This window comes from Mauremys reevesii, linkage group 8 (assembly GCF_016161935.1).
Source record: "Mauremys reevesii isolate NIE-2019 linkage group 8, ASM1616193v1, whole genome shotgun sequence".
NCBI classification, from domain to species: Eukaryota; Metazoa; Chordata; order Testudines; family Geoemydidae; genus Mauremys; species Mauremys reevesii.
Genome location: NC_052630.1, coordinates 22,145,250 through 22,172,295, shown reverse-complemented (window position 1 = coordinate 22,172,295; position 27,046 = coordinate 22,145,250). Strand labels below are relative to the sequence as shown.

At 45.7% G+C, this 27,046-nt stretch overlaps 1 long non-coding RNA gene across 1 annotated transcript; it reads right to left on the bottom strand.

Moving 5' to 3' along the window:
• LOC120370616 lies at positions 1-25,417 on the bottom strand. Its single transcript, XR_005583843.1, has 3 exons — positions 25,305-25,417; positions 3,392-3,496; positions 1-362 (listed from the first exon to the last, which is right to left on the bottom strand). It is a non-coding gene; the product is annotated as an uncharacterized LOC120370616 (long non-coding RNA).
• Positions 25,418-27,046: the final 1,629 nt, after the last annotated feature.

Sequence of the window (27,046 nt, the reverse complement as noted above, 5' to 3'; positions counted from 1 at the left end):
GATAGTGGTTCTTGTTTGGGCTCCTGGGAGGCAGTCCAACTGAGAGTTAGGACTCTTCAGGCCTAGTGCCTGGGGTGCCCTTGCCAGTCCAGTCTCTGTTCCAGCAAACAGGAGCTTGTGGGCTTACAGACCAAGCTCAGATAGTGTCTTTCAGTGGGGCCCCTCTGTGATGGATCTCTGCCCAGTCACCGCTGCTCCCCGGTAAGTTCCACACAGACCTGCACCCAACTGTATGTCCCAGCCTGTTCCTCATGTGGCTCTGTCCACAGTTCCTGGGGCTTCTCTCCAGCTCCCGGCTGCCATGCAGTTCCCACACCCCAACAGAACTTGGCCGCTTCCTGGTTCAGGACCATTTTGCTTATCTGGCCAGGGGAAAAGGAAATGCAGTGGGGAAGCTGCTGATGGGAATTTTAATCCCCTGCTTTGCACACTACGTGCAAATCAGCAAATGTTATACAAATTAATTCACACCAAATATTTCCAGGTCTACAGTAAAATGCAACGATTACTTAGTGATGGTTTCCATATAGAGTCCTGAGAATATAACAGTTTGTATTTAATTCAAAAAATATTTCCTGTATATGAGTCAGTGAGACAATATCTATCCCGGGGGAACTAGTAAAAATCCCATTGCTTGAGTCATTTGTAAGTGGACTGGACAAGGTACTTGAGACTGTAAAACGGACAGTCCTGCTGTGGCATTGGGGTTATAGGTAGAAAGAATTAAGGCCTAATGAATTACCTGTCGAAATTAATGGAAAGGCTCCTCCTAGCTTCAGTGAACATTTGATTAGGTCCTAAAGCAGGGGTCGGCAACCTACAGCACACTCTGGGGTTCCAGCTGTTGCCCCATTGCCAGCCGGGGCCCCAGCTGCTGGCCCCACTCAGCGCCCACTGCTGGCCTTGAACCCCCAGGGAACCCCAGGCTGGTAGCGGGCTGAGCAGGCCGGCAGCTGAGACCCTGGCTGGCAGGAGCCGGTGGCCGGAACCCCAAAGTGGCGGCAGGCTGAGCGGCTCAGCCCGCTGCCGGCCTGGGGTTCCATTCACTCAGCCGGCAGTGGGCTGAGTGGGGCCGACGGTGGGCCGAGTGGCTCAGTCTGCTGCCAGTCTGGGGTGCTGGCAGCACTCAGCGGGGTGCCGGTCTGGGGTTCTGGCTGCCGGCCCCGCTCAGCCTCCTGCCGGCTTGGGTGAGCAGAACCCCAGGCTGGTAGCAGGCTGAGGGGGGCCGGTGGCTGAGATTCCGGCTGGCAGGAGCTGGCGGACAGAATCCCAGACCGGCAGCGGGCTGAGCGGGGCCTGGGATCCTTGTCTGGGGTTCCAGCCACCAGCCCTGCTCAGCCCACTGCCAGTCTGTGGCCCAGCTGCTGGCCCTGCTCAGCCCACTGCCAGTCTGGGGTTCCATTCACTCAGCTGGCAGCAGGCTGAGCAGAACCAGTGGCTGGGATCTCAGACCAGCAGTGGGCTGAGCGTCTCAGTCTGCTGCCGGTCTCAGGTCCTGGCCGCTGGCACCACTCAGCCCCCTGCCGGTCTGGGGATCCGTCCGCCAGCTCCTGCCAGCCGGGGGTTCTGCTCACCCAGGCTGGCAGGAGTCTGAGTGGGGCCAGCGGCTGGGACCCTGACTGGCAAGGGGCCGGCAGCCAGAACCCCAGACCGGCAGCAGGCTGAGTGCTAAGGGCACCCCAGACTGGCAGCGGACTGAGCCACTCAGTCCCGGCCGGCCCCGCTCAGCCTGCCACCGGCCTGCTCAGCCACTGCCGGCTGAGTGAATGGAACCCCAGATTGGCAGTGGGCTGAGCAGGGCCAGCGGCTGGACTCCAGACCAGCAGCGGGCTGAGCGGGGTTGGTGGCTGGAACCCCAGACAAGGATCCCAGGCAAGGATCACACTAAATTGATAAGATCTGCATTTTAATTTTATTTTAAATGAAGCTTCTTAAATATTTTAAAAACCTTATTTACTTTACATACAACAATCGTTTATTTATATATTATAGACCTTCTACAAACGTTAAAATGTATTATTGGCAAGCAAAACCTTAAATTACAGTGAACTTGGCACACCACTTCTGAAAGGTTGCTGACCCCTGCCCTAAAGGGTGCTCTTTTCCATCTCTAACTCTCATGACTTTTATTAAAACCTCCCTTTTCACAAACATAAGGCCAAATTTCACCCAGAAAAATGGATGCACAAATCCCATTGTCTTCAGTGGGGTTTTTTGCATGCATGACTTGGGCCTGTTAAAAGTAAATTATAAGGAATTGTCTATAGGGCTTATTCACCTTGAAGGGCTGTTAGAAACTTCGCCAAACATTACCTTTTAAAAAGTGTGTCTGTTTAACAAATCAGCATGTGGACACACATACAAGATTGTCTTTTTTGTTATGTTGATACAGTGCCTAGCAATAGGTCCTTGATTCTTGATTGGAGTCCCTAGGTGCTACCACACTACAAATAATAAATAATTTTAACATACACCTACACTGTGATGAAGTAGTGTTAAAAAATATTCACTCTTTTCATTTACACTTGAATACACATAAGCCCACAAGAGATTCCCTATTCTTTTCAATTCCAAACTCTTCTTATTAGACCAAGATCACAGATTTTCTTTTAAGATCATTTAGTTCAAACAGTGTCCGATGCATTGAACTAAAGAACAGCCAAGCAATATCTCAGTGCCGGCTTAAAGAGTAAAATAAAGGTGGTTTTAGAATTTGTTATACACTTAGCATTAGAACCCGTGGGAAACTGGAACGCACAACTACAATGTAAGATGTGACTCCATTTGCCCTGTTTAAATAAACATTGGCACTAAAATTTGAGATTTTTCTCATGTCATGGGAAGAGGCTGTAGCCACTGAGTTTGCAGGGCCAACAGAATTTCTCCCTCTCCTTGTCTTATATCTCCCTCTAGTGGCTATGTTGCCCTTGTGACTGAAGCTATGGCTACACTTAAACTTCAAAGCGCTGCCGCGGCAGCGCGGGCGCGCTTTGCGCGCTGCGCAGCGTAAGCGCCGTCGCCGCCTGGGAAAAAACTCCCCTCTCCCTCCCAGTCAGCTCCTCCCTGTGGGGGTGGGAGCGCTGCGCGGCGCTCGCGCGGGCGCGGCTGGGGGGCTTGGGGCTGCGGCGTTGCGCGCAGCGGCGCTGCAGGTGTGAGGCAGAGGGTGTGTGTTTTGCAACCCTGCTGCAGCGCTGCAGCAAGCCCTGAGGCATCATAATTTAAAGCTATAAATTGACAGAAGATTTCCATGTGACACCTTTTAACCAGAGCCATATTTACACCATATGTGCTCCAAGGTACAGCATCTTCAGCGTCGTCCCCTTCCTTCATGTTGCACACAGTTTTAGAGATGTAAGGCACCCCTAGAATGCTGACACCCCTAGGTACGTACCTACTGTGCCTAATTGGAAATCCAGCCCTGTTTTTAACTGGCCCGCACTTCAGCCCTTAGCCTCCAAACTTCCAGGATGTGCTGCATCTTGTTCTTAATAACTTTCTGTGAAACAACAGTCATGGGTAAAGTTTTGCAATAGAAAGATTGAATTATACATCCTTGAGTGACGTAAATTTGAGAAACAGGTCTATCTTGCCAGGATCAAGAACAAATAATAATTCTCAACAATAGGCATGGAGAGACAACAAAATATATATGAAAATAGTTTTGTAATAATAATATAATGTTGCCTTTTTCCTATCCTGATATCTTTTAGGATTGGGTGACGAACAGGAGAAGCAGAAAGATTATGATCTTAAACATCATGAACTTGAAAGTCAAACAGCATATCAGAACTGAACTTCCATCTCATTAAAAGGATAGAATGGAGGGGTAATTTAGACCTGTATCCAAGATTCCAAAGGAATAAAGCTATTTTAATATTCAAGCTGCTTCTTTTCCCCATTGTATTGAAAGGTTGCGGGTCAGTCGCAGTGGACCATCCAATACAATCTCAAAAAAAAAAAGTTGTACAGTAAAGAATTTAGGTTCTGAATAATTGATGTCCCCTGCTCTTTTCCAAGAATCTTAATAATATGTCCACCACCATCATTTCATATAGCCGTACTCTAGCTAATGCCCAAGCAGATAATTCAACAAGAATAATTTATCTGTCAAATTTCAATTTGTTATTGTTTGCATATGCTCCATGATATTCTCAACTGTATTTGTTATTCAAAACAATTCATTTAATTTATTCTTGACTAATGCTCAATCTTCTAATGGTTCATAAATTTTGAATTATGAATGCTCAGAATTTGCAAATCACACTGTATTTGTTAATTGTGTGAGTTGTGATATTGTTTCTGTTCTCTGATTTATAATTGTCAATGTTACAACTGAATGTGCAATTCAAACATCAGACTGTTTTGGTTAGTTATATAAATCATGCAATCTTACAGAAACAACTCCATCAGATTTATATAGCTAACCAATACACTGTAAATTTCATATTGTATGTGAGGTAGTGTTAGTCTCCTTTCACAAATCATTTTGTATTAGTTATGTAACTAATCAGCACAGCAGGAATTCTCCATGGAGATTTTTACAACTGGATATACAGTTTGAAATTCACTTTTGTTAGAGCTTACAACTTGGGCTCTTGAATGTTTATAGAAAGCAACTGGGTCCCAAACATGCTCAGATTAACATTTGCTTTTGAGTTTGAACAAATATCCAGGTCCCCCTGATCATCACCATCACTATTTGCTCATATTGTGCAAACCACTCACATGGGTGAGCCTCAAGATGTCAGCTTGTTTCTGCATCTCTCAGTGAGTAGGCTGCTCCCCACACAAGTTTCATTTCAAAGGTCCTGTTTGACCATGAAGTTTCATTGCAGCAGAGCAATCTAATCATACTGAAATCTTTCTAAATAAAACTCTGTCATCATTGATGAAGATGACAATTGGTTTCTAGTAGTCCCCAAAGTGCTGAGTGCTATACAAACTCAAAGGAAACACAAGCCCTTCTCCAACAGGCTTATCACATTCATACATCAGTACGCATTTGTACTGAGCATGCTCACTTCTTCTGCCCCAACAGAATTACTGCTATGGATAACATAACTGCAGCTGTGGTAATTTGCAGGATGATGTGAACACTAAATGGGGACTTTTTTTGTCCATCCCTAACTTGACAGACATCACAGGAGGCGGCTATTCCGCTTTCTTCCCACAAGAAGACACTGTACTTAAGTTACCTCATTTGCTGTTACAGTTTCTGCAGATATGATAGGAAGCCAATGCAGTCTCCCAGAGTGACAGTTCATTGCACAGAGCACTGTGTTCTGCAGCCACAGAGGGAATTTCCAGTATCCTCTGCTGTACTATAACTGCTCTTCTGCTTCTGTTGTCAGAAACCTTGTCTACACTGTCACTTGGCGTACCCTTTATCAACAAGCGGTCACGAGTGCCAACAGTGGTTTAAGCGCTGATACAGACAGAGGAAAACCACTCTCTGTACTGTGCCAAGAAGTTCTCAGTAGGAGTGCAAGAGGATGCACCACCACAGCCTCAGTTTGACCCCTAATTTATGCTTCTTGTTGGGTTGTTGCCAGAGCTAGCAGAGAGGCTCAGCGTTGAATGGACTAGAGAGGGAACTACCTCAAGTTCGAGACATGTTGGTGAGAAATGGGGAGGGTAAGGAGGAAGAAGCCTGTCTGTGAATTAACAGCGAATGCCACTCGTCCAGACTGTCTGGCTTGTACTTTTCACAAATGCTACAAGTTCCTCCAGAATAGGGAGGGAGTCTGATTTGCCTAAAACAAAATGTAGTGTTTGAACCATTGGTGCTGAAGAGAAGATACCATTCAAAATGCCTGCTGCATATGTAACCCACACACCTCCTGGGTGTGGTGTTCTGTCCCATCTAGTGGCATCAACACCAGAGAGAGAGACAGAGAGGAGTCTGCTATACAGCGTTAGCTAACAGCTAGTTGGCTTTTAGCTCATGCGGTACAGACTCACACACTAAGCTCCAGAGGCCCCAGGTTCAATCCATCAATGACCAAGGTCTGTCCACGTTACAAGTGGGGGCTCGTCTAGGATTTCAACTGGGAAGTCTCTGAAGCTTGGGTCGTGCTTCCTCAGCTAGGGGAAGTATGTAACCCACACACCTCCTGGTTGTGGTGTTCTGTCCCATCTAGTGGCACCAAGACCACTTAGAGAGAGAGACAGAGAGATTAATGAGTCTGCTCTACAGCCTTAGCTAACAGCCCGTTGGCTTTTAGCTCATGCAGTAGAGGCTCATACACTAAGCTCCAGAGGCCCCAGGTTTGATCCCACCTGCCAAGGACCGGGGTCTGTTGGTGTTACACATACTGTACAGCATGTGATATCAGCGCCCCTCAGCTCAGACAGAAGCCTGAGTGAATTGCAGGCGCTCATCTCCTCTAAGACTTTAGCAAGGTAAGTTTCACAAACATCATTTAATTTGACTGCTGTGACTCTCAGACACAAGAAGCTGGACAGACCTTATTTATCATGGCCTTTCTCATGGAGGATGCTCTTTAGAAGACAGTTGAATATTAAAACATCCACCCATCCTTTCCTCAGCTCAGTTGGATGCTTGTGATAAAGTTAGTGACAGGATATGAAAAATGACACTGAAAGGCCTGGAGTTTTTTTGGCTGGTGGATCCAGTTGTTCGCATGCACCTACCACTCAGGACTTGGCTTGATTACAAAAACATACCTATGAACATACACATATGGACAGGACTGGCTTTATAAACTGCAGGGCCCAATTCAAATACCTGGCGGCGGTCTGCGGCTTCAGCGGCACTTCGGTGGCGGGGGGTCTGCCCGGGTCTTCCGTGGCGGTCGCCCTCCCCCCACTGCCAAAATGTCGCAGAAGACCCAGACCCCTCCCCCAACGGGTGCCGGATGAGTAAAAAATTTTTAAAAAATTAAAAAGGCGCCTAAGGTGCGGGGCCCTCTTAGGTGCGGGCGCAGGGCCCTCTTAGGCGCGGGGCCCGATTCCCGGGAATCGGCCCAAAGCCGGCCCTGCATACGGATGTACATACACTCACACCTGTCCACCCAGATGTAGACATGAAGTCCAGTTTGATTAATATTTGTTATGGCATGCACATAACAAGTGGACCTAAATATGCTTTATAAAGCCCCGTGAGACCTTGTCTTCTTGAGGAAACAAAAACCAACCTTCTCTAAACACAAATTCACCTGACCAGCGCAGCTCTCCTGTCTCAAGAAGAGTATGTTTTGCCTTGTAAACAGCAACTCCATTTTAATCTTGTGCATAGACTAATCTCTTTTTAAGGTCCTGCATCTAATGAAGCTTAGCGGTGTATGGTTACTTCCCAGATGGAGTGCATTCCTTAATTGACTTGGAACCTTCCTCTCATGTCAGAAAAAAACACTTCATTGTCTGGCTCAGCAGGGCCACGTTACTGAGGTGTGGTCTGTCTTGGCTGTAGGGGTCACCAAAAAAAACTAGGCACTGCGTCACTCTGGTGTATCCCATGCAGGGCTGCCAGTGAATAAAGAATATAAGAATGCTCTTGGATTCAAAGTTAAAGCCACCTTCCATCCAGCCAAAGCGATCGATGGTCTCTGTTATAATCTGTTATAATTTACGATGGGTGAACCTCAAAATGTTCAGAGGTTCCGTTCAAAAAAAAAAAAAAAAAAAAAGCTGAAGCTACTCTGCACCTATCCAAACTTCTGTGGTCACTAGATCCAACTGGAAATCTCTCAAGACTGTGTCTGTTTGTGAGATCCCCAACACTGAGGACAGAACCTCAGCCAGGCCAAATAAGCTGAGAGAATTACATTTCTCATGGTGTTTTGTTGGTTTGCCCTCTGGTCCCAGCCCAAAGCTCAGGATGCAGGGGGAATGAATTATTTAAAACTAGTTAAACAAAACTGATTTCAGCCTCAGGAAATGTTCCCTTTCTGTTCAGTTCTGGCAGAGGTTCAGGTTGTTCTTATTTTATCCAAACCGGTTTGCCCATCTTTAGTAAATGCTGCTTCTTCGTGAGCCAGAGGCTGCACTATTGAGTTTCAGCGGATATTACAGTAATACCCTCTTTTCACCCTCTTCTGAATTGTGAACTTAATTGAACTGTTTTTTTGGCACTCCTCACTCCTATCAGCCCAGGGAATGAGAAAGCAGGATGTAAATTAAACACAATTGTTACACAGCATAGTGCAGCAGAGCATAATCATTAGGCCATTGACTGGCCCCAAAATTCCATTTGATTTATAAACAATTAGCTTCAAAAGTGAGTGGCTCACTAGTTTTGTTCTGTTGTGTTTTTTTTCCTGGAGCTTCCTATTTGAGAGGCAACCCCTCCCCTTCCTCTGTATGTTCCTTTAAGTGCTAAAAACACAGTCCAATTCATTCAGTTACTTTGTGTGAAGAAAAATATGACTGGTATCGACCTGATGAGGTCAGTGAGGAGTTTCTCTCAGCCTCTGTCAAGCCTTCCCCTGACATTAGAAAGATGAGAGGCTGTGTCAATCAAATATGGGTTCCAGCCACAAATGACATTATTTCCTCTCAGTGGTTGTAGCATTGTAAAAAAACAACACACCTAATATTCATGTCTTGACTTGTTTTGGCTTAGAAGGGATTTTGCTCATACAAATGATATTTCACCATGTAAATTTCTCTAGTATGGTGAGGCAAGGCTGTATGACTTTCCAAGAAAATATGGGATTTCTAAAGTAAGTGAGAAACACAGGGCAAAGTCCCAGTATTACAGAATGTCTTGCAGAAACAAACTTCCATGAATATTTCAAAAGTGAAATATTAATATACCTATGTGACGCTCTGTACCTCGGGGGTACACTCCAGACCCCCATGTTCATCTTTATAAAATGATTGTGTGGAATCCAATGCAAAGTTTGTCATGTTGGGTGTCTTCGGAAGGCTCATGGTGCACTGGGCATTGTTGTTACAGTAATGCTAGAGGTGTTATATCCTTGGCGGCAACAGCTTTAGGAAGAAATCACTGGAGACACAGAGAGCTGTAAACCTTGGAGCAGCCATTTATTGCTACACACAGAACTAACCAACAGCCAGCCAAACAGGCTGGGCTATCCCCTAATAATCGGACTCAGTTGCCATAGCAACACAAGATTCTATTACCACGACAACCAAATACACAACAAGAGGTTATAATTTCATGTATGTACTTATGAGGCTGAAACTGTATCCTCATGGCTTAAAAAAGCCCTGGCAAAAACTTTCCAAGAGCAGAGAGGCAGTTCAGGGCAGGTATGGGACAAACCCAGCCCAGCCTCACAGGAACAAAGGACTCTGGCCTAGGCAGCAACAAAATAATATGTTAGACTCTCGAGGGAGTCACCCCCCTTTTTTTGGTCAGTTTGGAACTGTGACGAGGTAATGCTCACCTGAATCTTAAGGGGGGCGGGGGAGAGGCAAGGCAAGAGAGAAGAAAGGACAAGAGAAAGACATGTGCCATGCTCTTCCTCTCTCTTCCACCTACATCTACAAACACCTCACCAAGCGACTGAAGCGTTGATCAAAGGGGAGAGCCTGGCTGAAGAGCAACCAGCCAGCCTAGGGTGAGAAGTATCCAAGTTTGTAAGGGCATTGAAAGTGTTAAGATCAGCTTAGAATATATTTTGCTTTTATTTCATTTGACCAAATCTGACTTGTTATGCTTTGACTTATAATCACTTAAAATCTATATAGTTAACATATCTGTTTGTTTGTTTTACCTGAAGCAGTGTGTTTGGTTTGAAGCATGTCAGAGACTCCCCTTGGGATAACAAGCCTGGTACATATCAATTTCTTTGTTAAATTGATGAACTCATATAAGCTTGCAGTGTCCAGCGGGCATAAATGGACACTGCAAGACGGAAGTTCCTAGGATTGTGTCTGGGACCAGAGATATTGGCTAGTGTCATTCGGTAGCACAATCCAAGGAGCAGCTTACATGCCAGAAGCTGTGCGTGAACAGCCCAGGAGCGGGGGTTCTCACAGCAGAGCAGGGTAAGGCTGGCTCCCAGAGTCAAGGATTGGCATGACCTAGCAGATCACCAATCCAGATAAAACCAAGTGTGTGTGTGTGGGGGGGGGCATCACAACCTATGGAAGCATGCTTGTGTATGTAATCATAAGTAATAAAGAAGTGTGGTATCGCTCTTTATGGACACAACTTTGTCTAGCTGTAATTAAATTTGAGAGTGACACTCAGCTGAGATGTTTTGTTTGATGATCATGACAATATTTTTTTTTGTCATTTCAGCCAGAGGAATTGCCAATTGCCTGAAACATATAATGTGTTTATTTTAGATCAATCATATTTAAGGTGGCCATTAGAAAGGCCAAGTTATTCCAGAACACACCCCACTGGATGAAGTTTAGGGATGTAGCATTTTGGAGGGAGAAGGCATAGAATTGCAAAATCCTCTCTACAGACAGTATCCCAAATTTCTTATTCAAGAGCCTGATCCTGCAAGGACTGTCTCCCAGGCACAGTACTTACTACTGTGGTAGTCCCATCGAGCAAAATGGGCATGGAACTTATTACGCTGACTGTCCCCATGGCAGTCAATGGACAACTCGCAGTAGTAAGCACTACATCCTTGATTCATCAAGATACTTAAACATATGCCTAACTTTAAGCAAGCAAATAGTCCCATTGATCTTATCGTTAGGAATGTTCTGAGGTACTTTGATGAATCAAGTAAGTGTCGCATCTTTAAAAAATGGCAGGCATTAATCAGAGGCAATAAAACTGACTGGCTTACTAAGTTTAATAATAGTAACAGGGTAAAAACAGAACTATCAAAAATGACTATTTCATAATGGAATTTCTAAAGTGCATGAGGAGAAAGGAGAGGTTAGGGTCTGAAACAAAACTCAAAGATCATTCTGAGAGCAGGGGATTATAAAAGCATTACTTTTGTCCTGTAGCAAGCTGGTCTCAGAGCTAACTTAGCTCACATCAAATATTAACTAACAGTTTTCTTAAATAAAAAAAAGAATTTAACTGAAAAAAAGTAAATGTGGAATCAAAGTGTGACAAGCTGTCTTTTTTTTCACTTTGCTATTATATTGCACCTCTTCTTTCCTATTCTTTATCTGTATTTAGGCTCAGTCCTGTAATTTGATCCATGTGGATGGATTCCTGCACCACACAGATCACCAGTGACATCAGTGGAATTCCATGCTGGCATAAGGGTCCACCCACACGGGTCAGACTGCAGGTTGCAGTCCTCTGCCATCTGCTCAGTCTCACTTTATGAAGCTGGCAGAATGCCACAGTCACAGGATGTGGTATGACACAGCTGTGCACCCACAGTCAAAACATATTTCTATGACAGCCGTTTCTACCGCAGTGTGTCTCCTTTTGAAGAAAATAGGAACTGTCCAGTCTTTTATAATTAGTTGATGGTGAGGTTACTTAGTTTATTCACAGCTATTAGACTACAGGTGACCATGCACAGCTGTGGGTCTGAGCCAAGAGTCATCAAGTCCAGAGTCTTTCTGGCAAACTATGAATTTCCACTGTGGCACTATTATAATTTTCATTTCATTACTGAGAATGAAGTTTCTTTGTATGTTTCCCCCAGTCCTGTAATTAATCATTTGAAGAAAGGAAAAAACCCTACAGGGAAAGAAACACCAAAATATTTTATTATCTCATATAGTGATTTGCTCATTCCACTGAAAATTATTATGACTGAGACTATGAAATAAAATGGGATCTTCATCCACTTGAACTTTAATTTTATTTCTCTTTATAGGTTCAAAGGGAGAATGTGACAAAAGCTTACAAGTCGATATTAAAAAAAGTGACTAACAGAGGGCTAGCTGTTGTGGGTGAAATAGAAAATTACAGTAGGATCATAGCAACAAGGATAACAGTGGGTGAATCTGCTCAGCATCTTAGATGTCTGTACACAAATGCAGGTAGTATGGAGAATAAACAGGAAGAATTGGAAGTATTAAGTACATAAGCTAAATTGTGACTTAATGGCATCACAGACACTTGGTGGGATAAATCTCATTACTGAAATATTGGTATAGAGATGTATAGCTTGTTCACAAAGTACAGTCGGGGAAAAGGGGAAGAGAAATTGCATTATACATCAGAAAGAAGATAAAAGATGAAAAAAACACAGGAGATATGATGGTAGGGGTCTACTAAAGACCACTAAATCAGGAGGAGGAGGTGGAGGAGGAATTTCTAGAACAAATAAAAGAAATATGCAAAACAAAATACCTGGTAGTAATTTGGGACTTTAACTATCCAGACATCTGCTGGCAAAGTAATATGGGAAAACACAAAATGTCCAATAAGTTCTTGGAATGTGTGGGGGACAACTTCTAGTTTCATGAGGTGGAGGAAGTAACCAGGGGGACAGGAATATTTTACTTGATCTGACTAACAGAGAGGAATTGGTTACAAATCTGAAAGTTGAAGTCAATTTGGGGGAAAATGATCATGAAATGATCGGTTTCATGATTCAAAGGAAAGGAAGTAATAAGAGCAGCAAAATAAGAACAATTGACCTAAATAAACCAGATTTTTACGAACTCAGTCAACAGGTAGGTAAATTCCCATGGGAAGAAAATCTAAGGGAAAAAGGAGTTCAGGGGCACTGTTAGCAGTGCTGGGTTTACAATGGCTCCAGTGGCTCCCTGGAGCCGGGCCCATGGTGAGAAGGGGTCCCATCCTGCTCCGCTTGCACTGCACCTCCAGATCCCGCTGGCTCCCCCTGCCCACAAGTTGCTCCTCTCAGGGGCGGCTCTAGGCACCAGCAAAACAAGCTGGTGCCTAGGGCGGCCAAATCTAGGGGGCGGCAGGCTGCGCCGGCGGACCTGCCGCAGTCATGCCTGCGGGAGGTCCACCGGAGCCCCGGGACGACCGGACCTGCCGCAGGCATGACTGCGGAGGGAGCGCTCGTCCCGCGGCTCGGCTGGACCTCCCGCAGGCATGACTGCGGCAGCTCAAGCGGAGCCGCGGGATCCGCGAACCGTCCGCGCAGCCGGGGGGTCCAGCCGGGCCACGCGGGACCAGCGGACCCTCTGCAGTCATGCCCGCGGGAGGTCCGCTGCTCCCGCGGCTCCGGGGCGCCTCCCGCGCATGACTGCTTGGGGCGGCCAAAACTGTAGAGCCGCCCCTGGCTCCTCTTGGCCTGCCCACTGGCTGGTCGAGGGCTCCTCTCCACTCCATGGCCGGACCCCAGGGCACCTCCAGCTCTGGGCAGTGTCTGCTTCCCACCACCTGTGGGGCCCCACATGTCTCCACGAAGCTGAGCCACTTGGGACTGGTGTAGAAGCCCAGACAGGGACAGAGACAACATGAAGGACTTGGCTGGGCCCCTTCAGGCAAGTGCGTCTTGAGAGATCCATCCGGGGCAGGCCCTGGCCTGGCTGATTGTGCCATTCCCGAGGGACTGGAGCAATTCCCGGCCCTGGGACCAGCCCTGGCTGCGCTGCCAGCTCAGCCCGGCAGACACTGTCACCTCCCAGCAGGGTTGGTGAGTGCGGCTGGGAGGAAGGGCTTGGGGGAGTGGGTCTGTGGGGAGTATGGGGGGTTGCTGGGCTGTGAAGGGGAGGGGAAGATCTGTGGGGGGGGGGACAAAATCCAAATGGCTAACTTACAAAATGAATTACACCTAGCAAAGGACATAAAAGGCAAAAAGAAGAGATTCTGTAAATACATTAGGAGCAAGAGAAAGACAAAGGAAAGTGTAGGTCCTGGGAAAAGAGACCTAATAGATGAAATCAAGAAGATAGAGGTGTTTAGCGTTAACGTTTAGGTGTTTATTTTGCTTCAGTCTTCACTGAAAAAGTTGATTGTGACCTCATTGTCATGGGTGAGATCCCATAGGACCAGATAAGGGCAAACATAGTACCTACATTTAAAGAGGGGGGGAAAGGGGACCCAGGAATTATAGGTTAGTTAGCCCATCTTCAATACCTGGAAAGATACTGGGACAAATTATTAAGTAACCAGTTTGTAAGCAGCAAGAGGATAATAGGGTTATAAGCAATAGCCACCATGGATTTGTCAAGAACAAGTCATGCCAAACCAACTTAATTTCTTTCTTTGACAGAGTTACTGATGTAGTGGATAGGGCGAAAGGAGTAGTCATGATATATCTTGATTTAAGTGAGGCTTTTGACACAGTCCTAAATGACATTCTCATGTGCAAACTAGGGAAATGTAGCATAGATGAAATTACTATAAGATGGGTACAAAACTGGTTGAAAGACTGTATTCAAAGAGGTGTTATCAATGTTCACTGTCCAACTGAAAGGACATATCTAGCGGGTCTCATAGGGGTCAGTGCTGGGTCTGGTACAATTCAATATTTTCATTAATTATTTGGATAATGGAGTGGAGAGTATGCTTATGAAATTTGCAGATGACACCATGCTGGGAGGAGTTGATAGCACTTTGGAGGACAGAATTAGATTTCAAAATGACCTTGACAAATCAGACAATTGGTCTGAAATCAACACAATGAAATTCAGTACAGACAAGTGCAAAGTACAACACTTAGGAAGAAAAAGTCAAATGCACAGCTACAAAACGGGCAATAACTAGGCAGTTGCATGCTGAAAAGGATCTGAGAGTTATAGTGGATCACAAATTGAATATGAGTCAACAACGTGATCACATTGTCCCTCTCTGCTCAGCACTGGTGAGGCCATAGCTGGAATCCAGCTCTGGGCACCACACTTTAAGAAAGATGCAGACAAATAGGGGAAGGTCCAGAGCAGAGCAACAAAAATGATAAAAGGCTTAGAGAACCTGACCCATGAGGAAAGGTTAAAAAAAATGGGTATGTTTAGTCTTGAGAAAAGAACACTGAGAGGGCCCTGATAACAGTCTTCAAATATGTTAAGAATTGTTATAAAGAGGAGTGTGATCAATTGTTTTCCACGTGCACTGAACGTAGGACAAGTAGTAATCGCCTTATTCTGCAGCAAGACAGATTTAGTTTAGAGACCAGCAAAAATCTTTCTAACTATAAGAATAATTAAGCACTGGAACAGGCTTCCAAGGGAATTCCCCACCATTGGAGGTTTTTAAGAACAGGATAGACAAACACCTGTCAGGGATGGTCTAGGTATACTTGGTCCTGTCTCAGTGCAAGGGGCTGGACTAGATGACCTCTACATTTCTATGATTCTATAAAAAGTCTATAGAAAGCAGGGGAAAAGGGAGCATATTCTATATTAGGTAACACTGATTCTCTTGAGAGAATCAAGGCTATGGTATTGTACTAGATCTTCAATTTGGCCCTGTCCATTCTGCACTAGGTCATGCAAAGATGATGGTGAGCTGCCTTAACAGGGCAGCTGGGAAATATCTTTGCACTGGGGGATTCCTATATGGCATAAAGTCAGTATAGCTGGTTCTATGCCCCCAACTCTTGTCCTTCCCCAAGCATAGTGGCATACTGGGGCCCCGAGGATACAATTCTAGGCAGTGCAAGTCTTAAACTGCTCTGATTTTCGCCAGGAATTAAATTAGGATTGTGAGGAGGTGGATGCAGAAGTGTGGTGGAAAGGAACTTATGCTTCAGGTGCTTCAAGAGGAGATCAGATGTCCCTTCAGATCTGTCCAATCAAATTTCCTGAAACAATCCCTACAAAACATTACATTAGTTTTACACGGACTGTTGTTTCAGTAATCAATACCCATTGTTCTAGCATCTAGCTGTTAGGTTATAACCAGGATAATCTTGCCCTAAATGTCAAAGTCTATTGAAATAATAAAAAACTACAGTGTCGGACTGCGAATAATTAATAGTAACACTATTTTGGTAAAATTAAACTGTGTTCTGTTGCAGTATTGAAATCCAGCATGACTGTAAGGCAGTATCATGCTGCACCATGAACAACTTGCTCCCAGGCGTTCCTAGAGGATATATTAAATCGATTCCAGTTATGTGCTCATATAATTGGAAAGATAATTCTAGCAAAAATTCTTCTTTAAACTCTTTTGATCATCCTTAGAAAATAGAAATTTAACTGACATCAAACTCTTTTCATACTAAAACCCTGCACTCACTGATTTCAAGTTAAGCACAGCCTTAACTCATAAGGGTGGAGAACACACATGCAATTTATGTTGTGGGTTCTTCAGTTCTTCAATGTGAGGCTGGGATTTCCCCTTCTAGTAGAAGATTCTCAGTGCAGTCTGACAGCTTTGGCCTTTCATCTCTCATCATCAGGAAGTGTAGAGCCTCTAGCTAGACTCAACACTGAATAGCAAATTTCTTGCTGATCCAGTAACAAAGAAAGCTTATTTGGCACTAGACTCTCTCCAGGAAATAATTATTTGACTATATCAAAGATTTTTTCCTCTAACACCGTATCAGTCAACCAAACTGTTGCCTTGCAGAACAGTTAGCAATTGTAACTAGAGTCAAGGGGGCAGATCCTTAGCTAGTGTACATTAGTACAGGGCCATGCCCACAAATTTTTCACCTGGTACACACAACCACACTCACCCCACAGTGGCGGCCACTGGGCCTGGCTTCTCACTTTGGGTGTTGTGACCTGATACACAGGATTGTGCCACCACTCATGTTTGGCCTGCCCCTCCCTCTGTCATCATGGATGGGCTATACTGGGCCAAATTTCAGCAAGTGGCCCTGTGACTCAGTGCACAGGATTGCAGCACCTCTAGGTCCCCATCCGATTGTCACAACATCGTGACAGAGGAGCTGCCGGGCCAAACCTCAGTGGCGCTGTGACCCCAGATGCCAGGTCGCAATGCCACTCAGTTTGGGGCCCTCTCAAACAGGAGGTCGGGGGCAAACTCTCTCTCCTAGCACTGGTGGCAGCAGTGCACACTCCAAAGGAGGCATGTCTGGGTGGGTTGCGAGTTGATCGGGCTCTTGCCCATCCCTGTGAGCCACTTAGCACCAGAACAGCAATACTGAAGATGGAGAGCAAATATGCCTATTCTACACCTGTTCTTATATGTGTTCTAGTAGGCACCACTTTGTTTCTGGGCCCCTGAGCAGGACCGGCTCCAGGCACCAGCGAAGGAAGCAGATGCCTGGGGTGGCCAATAGAAAGGGATGGCACTCCGTCCGTTGTTGGGGCATCACGTCCAGGTCTTTGGTGGCAATTCGGCGGCGGGTCCTTCACTCCCTCTCATCCTCTTCAGCAGCACTTTGGCGTCAGCTCAATCTTTTTTTTTTATCTTCGCCGCTTGGGGCAGCAAAAAAGCTGGAGCCAGCCCTGCCCCTAAGGGCATACATACTCACCCTCACCCCCAAACCCAGCCATACACTAACTCTAAGGGCTGTAATTTGTTTCTTGGATTGTAAATGGCAACAACCCAAGTGACTACAGAAGAGCCTTGCTAATAGGCACCTCACTAATCCCCGCAGCAGGATTTGGCAGCCTCTCCTCTTCTCACATCAGGAGCATCTTGTCTATGAGGAGAAATTTGTGGATGTTTTTGATCTCTCAGACCTCTCTGCCCAGAACTCAGTGAGATCCCCTTGGGTTCTTAAACATAATTGGATTATAAAATTAAAGTTGGATTGTGGATGTTTCTGTTCCTTTCAATGCACGGTTAGACACCTATTAAGTAATTTGGGATTTCCTGGCTGGAAGCATTCTAAGAAAACAAAGTTTCCCATAATCCAGGGTTGCCAGCAATTGGTTTTTAGACTCACCAGGCCCAGAGGTTTAATCCCTTCCTACTCCCATCTTTTTTGAATTCAGTTGAAGCTGACTTTAGCTAGCAAACACATGGGTTTTGAGCTACACTCTGAAAAAGAAGGGAATATGTGGGTAAACCAGGGGGAGGGAGAGCTCAGTGGTTTGAGCATTGGCCTGCTAAACCTGGGGTTGTGAGTTCAGCCCTTGAGGGGGCAATTTGGGGATTTAGTTGGGGATTGGTCCTGCTTCAAGCAGGGGGTTAGACTAGATGACCTCCTGACATTCCTTCCAACCTTGATATTCTATGAACAGAATAGACTTGTCCTTATATCATTGTCTTTTTAATTTACCAAACACAATCCAGGCCATCCCATATCCTTCAGTGGAGAATTTGTTTGCCATGAAAATAGCAGGATGAAATGCTCTTTCTTGCAGTCTGTTTTGTCTTTCTTTGGCACTCACTGTGTTTGAGAAAATTGGCTTATGATTTCTCTGCTTCAGAAGGACAAAGGAGACAACAGCCTTCCCTCATAATTAGAATCATATCAAGAAGCCCACCAGAAAGGCCAAACAAGTTCTGCCAAACAAGCTTCTAGAGCAGTGGTTCTCAAACTTTGGCAACCTGAGGACCCCACATTTTGATTTAATTTTTTTCACAGACCCCCAAGCCCTGTGCTCAGTCCCAGGCCCCGCCCCCAGTCCACCCCTTCCCCCAAGGCCCCATTCCAACCCTTCCTCTTCCTTGCCTCTTTCTGCCCCCTCCCCCGAGCATGCCCCATCCCCACTCCTCCCCCTCCCTCCTAGCACCTCCTGCATGCTGCTGAACAGCTGTTCTGTGGCCTGCAGGAGGCACTGGGAGGGAGGAGGAGGAGGATCAAGCAGACCCCAGCTTGAAAAACCCTGCTTTAGAGCCTCACTATCTTCACCAAATCCATTCACTGGGAAACTGCAAATACCAGCATAGTACAAAAATCAGTACGAAGAGCTAAAAGCCAAACTCAGGCGCAGATGAGAGGCAGTCCTGGAGCACAGGGAGATGGGAACAGCATAGGGCAGGCAGAGCAAGATAGGCAGGGGGAAGGGACAGGATGTGCTGCTCCACCGGGGCTGATCCAATGTCCATTGAAGTCAGAGGGAATCCTTTCATGGACTTCAATAGGTGCTGGATCAGGCCAAACAGTGTAAGAGCAAGTGGCAGCTAACCTCCCCAGAGTAGCAGGGAGAGTTCCCCAAATGTTCAATCCTGTGTGAGGGTGCCACAAAGCACCCTGTTGCCCTGCCCAACATCCGCTGCTCCTGGAGTATTGTGTGTGAATATTCCCTGTAGATACTTCCAGGAGCTCTTGGTGAAACAGTGCGGCTCCATACTACCCTCTACCACGTACTAACTCGTCACGAAGCAGCCTAGAGCTATATATTCAAATGTGGCTGTTCAAGCCTACATCTATATTATTTGGAGCAGATTGAAACTTATTACATTTTATTTCAAAATGTTGATGTTTATTTTTAAAAAAAATATTAAATCACAGGAAAAAATATCATCCTTCTGTTGACCACATCTCATGTTATTCTACTGTTGATCCGGGATATTACCATTTGGAAAAAAAAATAAGAAAAAAGATTTGCAACTTCCCTCTGAGATAAGTTAATGAAGGAGTTAGGGTCCTAACTTTATACACTCTCATCTGAAAACTTTGACCTAAGCTTAGTGAAGGTCCTTGATAACTAATTGGTTATCTAGAGACATAACAATCAGCTCCAGTCAAAACATCTTTGTGGTTTCATTTACATATTAGGAAGGGGGAAATGTTATGAGTCAGAAGAGGAGCTCTCATTATTATGTATTAAATAAGAACCCTGCCAAAGCAGATAAGACTCCACACACATTGGAGTACTTCCCCTAAAGCTGTCTGCAAGGCGTACTGCCTCACCACTGCCTGACCCAGCAGAAGCCTGAACTGCCTGGTTATTGTCACAAGAAAGTGAGCTGTCATAACAGTAATATGAGTATTAATTGCAGCACTTTTGTCAGGTACATCAGTGAAGCGGTGGCTACCAGCAAAGAAAATCCCCCCCAAAAACTCTGATAGCATTTATCTAATGAAACCTCCAAAGCTGAATAAAGAACTCAAAGGAGCTTGGGAATTTTTACACTGAATTGCTTGTGTATTCCCTATTAAAGGAAAGTGCTGTTAAGTCTAGTCTTCCTAGTTGGGTCTTTTTAGTGATAATATAACTAATACTAATGTTACAATATTTTCTGTTCCATTGAGTCTTCACCTTGGGAAGAATTACAGTGGTTAATGGATGCGGGGGTGGGGGCGGGATGGTTTGGGAGCTAAGGGGACTGGTGTGGGATTGGGATCCTGTCACTCCTGGTTCAGGATTGAGGCTCATTAGTGGGTGTGGGGAGGTGTGCATTGTTTCTGCCTTTGTTGTGCCTGTTCTGTGATTAAAGAGGGCTTCAGTTTCCAGGGCTTACCATCTGGTGCCTTTCACAACCACTAAATTCCAGAAGAGCCGAGAAACTCTGAAAGAAATTTCATAGGTAGCATTGATGTTCTCTAGGATTAGTTCATTCATGTTCTCTAGGATTAGTGACATCATAAATAGAGATGTTTGGGTTTTTGTTTTTTACTTTTTGTCAAAAAAAAAAAAAAAGAAGTCAGGAAATGCCAGAATTGAGGCTGCTTTTGAGTGCTTGCCTTTGCAACCTTGATAACGTTCTTTTAACATAGTTTTGTGTGTGTGTAATTTCCTGGGTTTTTAAAAAAGAAATCTGAAAAAACAGAAGTTGCATCATATTGACACTCTTGAGACATCAGCAAAGTTAGACCTTTTAGATCCACCACACAGATCTCTGACACTTGAGCTAATGGAGTAATTGATAGCAGTAAGGTTGCATCTTACACATGGACCAGCACTAGAAGAGGATGAGACAGACACTTTGCCAGTAGGTTTCACAGATATTTGCTGACAGCAGAGGAATGGTTCCACTCCAGGCCCTGGAGGTGAGTGGTCACTAGTGGTTACAGAACATTCTTCCCCAGTGCCAACCCAAACTTGACCCCTTGTGCCCCATTCCCTTCAACCTGTCCCGATCCCATTTCTGTCTCTTTCCCACCCCTGTCTCTTTGTCCCAATCCTATTTACCTTGCCTACACAGTGCCAGTCTCCATTACTCAGGCTTCTCAGCCCAGTCCCAGGCTCCTTGCCTAGTCAGTCTTAGTCTCCCGCTCTGGGTTTACTGTTCACATCTCAGTCTTTTCTCACCACTCACATTCTCTCTCCCTCCCCACTCCAATCCCAGTTTATTTGCCCAGGCAGTCCCCATCACAATTTCTTCCCCTCCCCACCACTCAAGTCCCAATCTCATGAGTTTCCTTGACTCAGGTTTCTCTTCCCCCTCTCTGTCTTTTTGTTCCCTTTGCATGCAAATTAGATGGCTTCCTCCTCTATGCTGCCTGGGTGCCAAGGGAAAGGGCACAGGAGAGACAGACTTCCTGCTTTCAGTTCTGGTGCCTGACCCCACACCAGCCTGGAGCACCTGGGAGCAACAATTACAGCTTCTCTTTAGCCCTGGGCTGGATCATGAACAGTTGCTCTGTGGGGATGGTGTATGTGCAGTGAAGTCACAGAGCTGTGAGGGAATGGAGAGTGCTCAGTTGCCTGTGAAATGGCACATGTACTGTCTGGTCATCACTAGTAGCTGTCAGAGGCACCAGCATGCACGGTAAGGATGGAATCTTCAGAAATTTTAGCTGCTAAAATTGAAGTCACTACTGAGTGTGTGCGAACTGCAATTTTTCAAACTTGGCCAAATTCAGATAGATTTCCAGGAGCATGGCGAAAGGCACATCTCTGAACCAAAGGCCACTCCCTGTCAAATTTCAATGCCCCGTTCCAAAAAAGGGGGCACTAGTTTTTCAAAGAAAAGGTCAACAGAATTTTTTAACATGAATGTAGTGGTGCCAACTCACCGCCATGGCACCTCCTGCTGGTCATGCTGAGAATTAGATCTCTTGGACCACCAGGGCACCTTTTACTACAGGTGTCTCACTCGCCGTTACTTCCACTTCCTCTACCATTTGGACCCATGTCGTTCCTGGATTGCAGCATCCTTTTCAGGACACAGCCCTCTGGCTGTGCCCCATCTCACTGTCTCCCCCACTTCGGGGGACAGGAAGTCCTCAGTCCCTCCACTTGCCTCAGCAGCCAATTGCAATCTCTAATCTAGCTCCTGGCTTCAGGGGCAAACGGCAGGCTGGATTTAGGCCACTCTCCTCATTGGCAAGTAGGAGTAAAGAGAGAGGGCCCAGGCCCACCCATTATTCTGGGTCCCAGCCCAGGGACCCTATAGCTAGCAGCCACTTACTGCCCCTCCTCCTATTCCAGCTGCCTACTTTCCCCGGGCCACTTCCCCCATAGCCCTAGCACCTTCCCTGCCCTTGCTTCAGGGCCTCAGTCTGATCATGGTCAGCCAAGATCTCCCCTAGTGCTCTGCTATCCTGCCCAGCAGACAGTTCTTCCTCTTTGTCCTCCAGGGAGAGACTAACCCTTGCGCTGCTGAGCAGCCCTTTATATATGGGCTGCTCCCGCAAGTCTTCTCCCGATTGGCTCTCCCAATAAACACTTTCCTTATTGGTGAGGTTCTGCACAGCCTCTCCAAAGCTGCCTTAACCCTTCTCCTGCCTGTGTGGGGCAGCTGCCCCACCACAATGAACAAAACAATGTATTTTCCCCTAGCCTCATTGTTGGAAACAGCCGAACTATTTTGGCTGAACTTTTTCAAAAACAGTCAGTCTGAGGCAGACGCCAAGCATGGAAAACTTTAGCCCAAACAGTTAAAGTTTGGCAAAGTTAGCAGCAACTGAAAATAGAGTCTTACAAAGGGATGCAGCAAAGAGTCCTGTGGCACCTTATAGACTAACAGACGTATTGGAGCATGAGCTTTCATGGGTAAATACCCACTTTGTCGGATGCATGTAGACGAAGTGGGTATGAAGTGAGTATTCACCCATGAAAGCTCATGCTCCAATACGTCTGTTAGTCTATAAGGTGCCACAGGACTCTTTGCTGCTTTTACAGATCCAGACTAACCCGGCTACCCCTCTGATACTTTACAAAGGGAAGTGTCAGATAACCTTAAAAATGGGTAGAACTACCATCCTTGCCTATAATACAGGCCAGCAGGAAAACATATTACCTGCCATAATCTGTGTTTCTCCCACAAAGGCTGATGAAATAGCTAATACTTAGATAATGCAAAAAGTGACCCTCCTTGCTTATGTAGAGGTGTTTCCTCTCATCAGTTTATTTTCATCGTCTCCTGTCTTCCTCCTCTTCTTGTGGAGGAACCCTTAAGTGTAAAAGTGTTAGGGCTTTCCTACACTTACAAGGCTGCAGCAACACAGCTACACCAATGCAGCTGTGCAGCTGTAGTGCTTCAGGGAAGAGCCTACCTATGCCGAGGGGAGGGCTTCTTCCATTGGCATAGGTAATGTAACTCCCCGCGAGGTGGTAGCTATGGTAGCTTCTCCCATCAGCATAGCACTGTCTACACCGGGAGTTATGTCAGTATAACTGCATCGCTCAAGGGTATGGATTTTCCAGTTATACCGACATAAGTTTCTAGTGTAGACCAAACCTAGTGTAGATCAAGCTTCCACTCACCATTACCCTCTGCTTGTTATCAGCTCTTTTATTTTTTTCTGGTTTCATTTCCCCCCTCCATTCACTTTCTCAGAGCCTCTCTCTTGCTTTGGAGGATATAATAAAGGTGGAATTGTGAGAAATGTTTCACTTGAAGCAAGAAATAACTAGTAAGTGATGTTGATTTTAGTTTATTTTAGAGATGTGCCCCATCTATGCATTTTGTACCAAAATCTGACCTTTCCAAAAGTTTGGCTGTGTTTAAATCCAGGGTTCTCGTGCATGTCCTTATATAAACAGAAGTCAGCTGCAATGTTTAGAACCATATCCAAACTTTCCCGAAGTTCAGGGATGTTGAGATCTGTGTGGTTTTTTTTGCTTGTTTGTTTTTTTGTTCTGGCTCATCTCTAGTACAAACTCAACCAGAGGAGTAGTTCATTAGGACTACCTTTATGCATATTTTTACTTCATAGGGCTATCCATGAAAATTTCGAGGCTGTAGCTAACTGGAGAGTTTGAAGTTTGAACTTATTCAATGGAAGTATTCACCCTGGGCAAGTAAGACACATTTTCCAAATGTGGCTACCAGGCCCGCTTCTGGTGACCCAGCAGATCACACATGAACCTATGTGAATATGCATGGATGTCCAAGATTACATCAAAACCAAATCTTACCAATGGGTTTGCAACAAGATCCAATTATAGGAAATGTAGACTTGTTGAAGCCCAAACTTCTTCACCCTTGAGAACTAAAGTGCCCGTGTAAATTACTTCTAACATCAATAAATCAAAAGCCTGCTTTGAACATAACTTCAAAGAGTTCATACAACTCTACATTAAAATTTGTGCTTGTTGAATCACTACATTTCACTGCCATTTTCTCTACTATGACATGTACAATGATAGCTTTTAGGCAAATGAGAAATAAGGTAGATAATCAATTACTTGTATATTTTTTCTGAGGGATGTAGAGACATAACCATAAGATAACTAATCATTTCGATTTTGGCCTACTGTACCTACATGCAGATTACTGTGACAGAAGCCTGTGGTAGAGAGCAGAATGCAGATCTCCCAGCTCTGACCTGTGCTTTAACCACAAGACCATCCTCTTCTCAGTTTATAAAAAGCACTAAAAATTCTTTGACAAAAGCACATAGACAAGAATAACGTGACACAGATGACTGACAATAGGGTCACTGATTTAGGTTCAGGCCAAATCTGAGGTAATTGAAAGTCATTGCCATTAGAAGTCTAGTTATTTGCATATATAAAATGAGTGATCTCACTTCAATTCCTAGTAGATACTACCACCTCTCAGAAATGAACCCCCACAATTCGCACTAACTGGAAGCTCATTGGCAGCCTCACCCAATCACAAAGCCAAGGCATATATCACAACCTCTGACATATTAAATGTGTGAAGTGATTCTCACTTCTTTTTTTTTTTTTGGCTTAATTTTAGCTCCTTTTTTAATAACTTCACTCATATCCACAAAATCTTCTTGGCTTTGTCAGAGACCTTGCCAGGCCAATTTTTCAGTTTCCCTGAGAAATAAGAGCAGCCATTGCTGTGGGTGAAACCTCCAGGCAGAAGCTGTAAGGCAGAGGTCCCCAAACTGTGATACACACCCCATAGGGGGGCACAGAGGAATATTTGGGGGGCACAGCAGGGCCCAGGCCAGTCCTCACAGAGGGCAGGGAGAGATCATCACCCAGATCTGCTCCTGGCCCCGGCCCCGGCTGCTGGCACTGGCTTCCAGCCCCACACCTGCCCCCATCCCCAGCTGTGGCCCAAGCCTCAGCCCCCTTACCCCTGTCTGTGTGCCCCCCTCCTAGAGCCGCAGCCCCACTCCAGGTTCCGCTTCTGGGGGAGGCGGGGTGTGGACAGGGATAAGGGGGACGCAAGATAAAAAGTTTGAGCACCACTGCTCTAAGGAAATGGGATGGCTCAACTGGAACTCAGCAGCTTCTAGGAACTGTTGCCAACCCATGAGCAAGAAACTAAGAAAACCAACCTCTTTTCTCTTCAGACTTTCCAAAAGGCTGTAATCATCACAGCACAGATGGCTGACACTGGAAGGTTTCTCTGGTCTCTAGTGGAGCTGACGCTATAGTTCGGGGCCATTCTAATCTCCACTGGCCTTATTGCTTTGGTTTGTTCTCTGGTGGAGCCCAGCTCTATAGTTCTGGTCCCTGGAATTCTATCTCTATGGCAACTGAAATTTGGAGAGGTGTGGGCCAAAGCTTATACAAACATGAAACTACCCTCGCCTCCCTAGAGTTGGCTCCCCACAGATGGGAATAAGGCACAAGGTGGTATGAGGTAACTTGCAATACCACTAATTGTGCTGTACCTGTTCTGTGAATACTTGTTACCTGGACTGTCTGTCTCCCTCCCTACACAAGCAACAAAACAACCACTTCAACAACAAACGAAAACCAAGCATAGAAGAAAATAGAGACTAGCAAGTTAGACATAAAAAAGAAACTCAGTCCTCACATAGTCTTCTTTGCCTCCCAGGGGTGGGTGTACAGTGATCTGGGAAGGCTTCAGTCGAGTGACTGTGACACAGGGAGAATAGACAGTTCAGAAATACTTCTCTAAATTTAGCGAGGGTGCTAAATAGGAAAAATCATTGGGGTAATCATACTTTCTTCCTCTTTTTGGTTTCACTTATGTGAGTGAATGTCAAGTCTGATCTTGCTTGACACACTTGACTAGAGGCAGCAGGGTATGCAGTGATAAGAAGGGGAAGTTAATGAATTTCCATGTTAGTAAAAGAGTTCATCAGTCCACCTCTCTGCAGTGTGAAACTCTGAAAACTCCAAAAGGATTTAGCAAATTCATTTTTCTTCCCATCCCTCTGCATAACCCTTTGGAAAGAACAGTGAGGTAGGTACTGTCTCCTGCGAAGAGTGACATAAAGGAACATAAGAGATAAAAACACACATGTCAGCATAGGCACCAACTTCCTGAATTCCCAGAGGATACATGACCCCCATTGTGCCCCAGGCCCTGAGCCCACTTCACCCCTTCCCCAAGCCCCCACCTCTGCCCTGCCTCTTCCTGCCCCTGCTCTGGCCCCACCTGCATCTTCCTGCCCCCCCTCTGCCCCCTCCCCTGCCTCTTCCTGCCCTGGCTTCTCCCCCACCCAGTGCCTCCTTCACTCTGCTGAACAGCTGATCACAGTGGGTGGGAGGCTCTGGGGGGCAGGAGGAGGAGCTGAGCACCCACTATTTTTTTCCATGAGTGCTCCGTTGCTGGAGCACCCACAGAGTCTGCACCTCTGCATCTCAGAGAATTTCCTCAGCACAGGCATAGAAGGACCTACACAAAGCCCACACTCATGCATCCCTTGGCATAGGGGCATAGCAGGGGAGTGGCTGAAGTCAGGAGGAGGCATTTTTAAGGTCAGACAGGAAATGTGCAATGGCACTCTGTGCAATAGCTATTCTGGATTGCAGAGCAGCCCACTGGTGACTGTGGGGAAGCTGCGGTAGGTGAGAGCAGCCTGTAGGTGAGAGCAGCTTATAGGGGATACATCAATCCATGGAGCAGCCCTGAACCTGGGCAGTGTAAAGTCATCTTAGAGCCACCTTTCTCCTCCTCTCTCCAGTTTTGCACCTTCTGGGCTGGGCCTCTTGGGAGGCCCAGCTCAGAATCTGGTCCCACGAATACAAAGTTTTCCAAAATCTTTATGTTTTTTTAACAAAGGGGGTTTGTTTTGTATGTGTCATAGTGACAAGCTGAAGAGGC